We start from the raw sequence: 4,284 nt of genomic DNA on the forward strand, positions 1-4,284 counted from the left end.
TATTGAAGATCATCATTATTTTAAATTTTAATTATTGCTATTATGAGGCATTTTGGAATGGATGTTGAGGAGAGAGACAGTAAATATACTTATTAAAAACAGCCCAGTATGCTACCATTGTAGATAGGTAAAAAATTTACCTTTTTCATACATTTACTTAGTGCATGTTATAAGTATACAACATTTAGATACTGATTACTAGGTTTTAAACAATTATCACATAATATCAATAAATTATAAGATGAGGGCATGTTGCACAGCTGTGAGCTACAGTGACCAAAATGAAGTCAGGAATATAGTCCATGTCTACCCTTTGAGATAGATAGTATTTGTTACATCATGTTACAATGAAGATTCAGCAGAATCACTTATCTTTGGTTTAATATGCAAAATTTTTATGCTGTTTTGTCACAAGAATTAGGGATTTTTGTAATTAGATTGAAAGATAGACATATAGATAGATAGATAGATAGATAGATAGATAGATAGATAGAGAATATATGTGTTACCTATCGAAATAAATAAAAAATCATTGCTATCAACTAATATCTAAAATTTCTTTAGGTTTCACACATGGACACCTTTGGGAGCAATTAAAGTTGTCTCAGCATTTTATCACCTAAACTGTATTTAATTTCATACATATGTAACACATATTAAAGAAAGTTGATCTATTTGATATAAATATATTTCTTTTTTTCAGAGATTTATAAAATTGACTTTGGAGTTGACAAAACACTTTTTCCTATATAAAATGGTCTAATCAAAATACATTTAAATTCTGCTTCAAAAACTTATCCATTCCATCCCTTACTTCCCTAAGTCTTTTTTTTTTCATTTTGAAAATCATACCTTAGAATTTTACTAATAATAAACTGTGCTGATTATTTTTATTATTTTGAAGAGACGAGATACAACTTGAGCTGGGTTGGTGGTTGGTGCCCAGAATGTCAGGATTGAGAGACAAGAAGGTTGTCATGAATTTCAGGTAAGCCTAGGATATGGAGTCAGTCTCTTTTTGCCTTTGTCTTTTTTTCTGTTCTTGCTCTTGCTCTCCTCACACACATGTGTGTACCTTAAAGTCATAGAATCCTGGATTAGATTCTGGTAGATTTAAAGCTACTCAGTAATTCATCTCCTTTAACCTTGTAATTAGTGATCATTGAGAAAGATTTGCTGTGGATAGCATGGTACATAAGACGCCATCTTTGTGTCAGTAGCCATAGATCATCATGTTAAGTGCATAGGCAGCACAAGGCTAAATCAAGTACCTTGAGGGCTTCTTATAATGGGTTATGAATGTTCAAAGTAAGATATGAAGTTCTCTCTCTCTCTCTCTCTCTCTCTCTCTCTCTCTCTCTCTCTCCATGTGTATATGTGTGTGTACATGTGCGTGTTTGTACACAAGTGGTGTGTGTGTGTGTGTGTGTGTGTGTGTGTGTGTGTGTGTGTGTGTGTGCATGTGTGCGAAATTTTAAGAAAGCTTCTGTGGAGATTGTTGTGGTTTGAATGACATGTCCTCTAATTTGTGGGCTTTTGAAGACTTATTAGATCCTCAATACATTACACTGGGTAGGTTTAGGATGTGTCTCCTTACTGGAGGAAGAATGTCCTTAGGGTAAAATTTTGAGGGTTCAAAATTCACATGCAATTTCCAGCGTTCTCTTTCTGCTTCCTATTTGTAGTTCAAGATGTGAACTCTTAGCTGTTTATGCTGCTATGACTGTTCAGACATCAGGGATCCTAACTCTCTGGCACCATAAGCCCCAATAAAGCCTTTCTCTCAAAAGTTTCCTTGGATATAGTGTTTTATCACTGCAATAAGAAAGTAACCAAAAAATACAGGCTGTCACTTTTGAGAAAAGCTTCAAATAATGTCAGTTTGGGTTAACCACAAAAGCAGTATAAGAAGTGGACCTCATGAGGACTTCACTTTAAGTGTTAACAGATACTGAGAAACTGTCATAACTTGTATCTGTTGGAATGCAGTCCACTGTCGGGACTCTCTATAGCATGTTGGGAATAGTGGAGCATGACCTCTAGAAGTTAGAGTATGTATGGTGGAAAGTCTTGAGTTTTACCTTTTTGTAAATCTGATGTCTCAAAGTTCCTTTTCAGACCATCCAAAAACATGTCTGATGGGATCCAGGAAGTCAGATTTTCCTTTAGAAACTGAGAATCTAATGAGTCTGAAGAGCAATTTATCTTCAGTTTCCATTAAGTTAAACTTTTGTAGCAAATTCACAGAATAATGAATGTTTTGACCTTTAAATTTTGAACAAGAAATGTCTTAAGAAATTTATTCATATAATACATCTTAAACATAGTTTCCCCTCCCTCCTCTCTTCAGCAACAGACTTCCCCACCCCCACATACTACACACACTTCCCCTCTTCTGGATCCCTTCAAAAAGGAGCAGGCCTCTCAGTGATATCAACACAATGGTATAACGGGATGCAATAAGAATATGCACAATTAAGGCTGGACATGGCTACCGAGTAGGAGGAAAAGGGTCCCAACAGCAGGCAAAAGAGTCAGAGACACCACCAATGCTACCGCTGTTAGGAATCTGACAACCCCCCAAGCAAAGCAACCACAGCATGTATACAGAGGACATAGTGCAGACCCATGCAAGCTCTGTGATTGCCCCTTCTGCCTCTGTGGGTTACTATGAGCCCTACTTAGTTGCTTCTGTGGGCTGTGTTCTCCTGGTGCCTTCAACCCCTCCCACCATGTGTCTCAGGGTATACCAATCCCTGCTTAATATTTGCATGTGGGTCTTTGCATCCTCTCCCATCACTGGCTGGAGGAAGTCTCTGGGATGTTAATTGGTCTGGGCACCAATATAGTAAGTATAGTAGAATATCAATAGGAATAATTTCATTATTTGTTTTTTGTCAGTTGTTTTTAAGTCCCTGGCCATCCATGTAGTACCAGGATGGGCTCCCTTTCCTGGCTCAGAGTTCATTTAGATCAGTTGTTGGTTGGCCACTCCCTCAGGTTTGGAGCCACCATTGCCCCACAAATCTTGCAGGTGAGGCAGGTTGTAGATACAAAGTTTTTTGGCTAGGATGGTCTCTGAGTCCTACCACTGAAAGCCTGTTTGCAGAGGATGGCGGGCTCAGGCTCTATTTTCTCCTTTACTAGTCCTTGCTAGGGTCACCCTCATGGTTCCAGGAAGTTTTATTTCAACACTTAGTTCCTATGTATACATAGGACTTTCTATATAGAATTACTGCAGTCAGATGGCTTCCTTTTATGTGTCTGAGAGTGGATCACAGCTATTGAGCAACTCGCTCAGTTTTTGCTTTTTTTGAAAAATTTGCTTGGTTTACTGGTTGTTAACAAGAAGGAACATAGACTTCTCAATATGGCCTCAAGTACAGGACCCTTATGTTCTTTTTTATTGGTTATTTTTCCCATATCACTGTTTTTATATGTTTAGAAGTGAAAGTGCTATGCGGATAGATTTTAGAAGATTATAGTTTTCATTTGAAGTCAATAAAATAAAACTATATTATTGGTTTGCAATAAAATATTTCAAAACGAACTCATTTGATCTCTTCAGTACTTAATGAAGAAACTCTATTACAGCTGAAGGTAATAAACTCCATCTAGATGATGAACATGTTTCCATAAGGGTAGGGAGCATTATTCTGAAAGTAGCAGAGAAAAGGGGGAGAATAATGCTGGAGTATCAGAATCATACTTTATAGTTTTCTCACAATAAACACTAAAAAATACTTCAAAAAGTAGATTTCTTTTCAGGCTGACAGAGCAGATTAGCAGACACAAGAGATTGCAACCAAGCCACACTGTCTGAATCTTATCTTGGAATCTACATAGTGGTTGATGAAAGGAGAGTAGATTCCAGCATGCTGTCCCATGTCTGCCATAATCGTTCTATAGCACATGTGTGCACTCTCCAATCCCCTCGGCTAATTTAAGGAATTAAAGGTTACTTTACGTAAATAAATGCTTACTTGCTTGTTTGCTTGCTTGCTTCTTCCTTCCTTCCTTCATTCTTTCCTTCCTTCCTTCCTTCCTTCCTTCCTTCCTTCTTCTCTCCTTCCCCCCCTCTCTCTTTCTTTCTTTCTTTTTGCTGAAGATATTTGATTGCTGGCGACGTCATTCTGTAATAACATTAAAGGAAACAAGAAATTCATCTTTTCTGATAATCTGAAAGTGATCATGGATTGTGTATATTTCTTGGAAAAATAATAGTTTAGATGACTAATTAGAAAATATAACGAACCTATGATGCTTATATGAAAGTGAAGAAAA

This window comes from Rattus norvegicus, chromosome 7 (assembly GCF_036323735.1).
Source record: "Rattus norvegicus strain BN/NHsdMcwi chromosome 7, GRCr8, whole genome shotgun sequence".
Taxonomy (NCBI): Eukaryota; Metazoa; Chordata; class Mammalia; order Rodentia; family Muridae; genus Rattus; species Rattus norvegicus.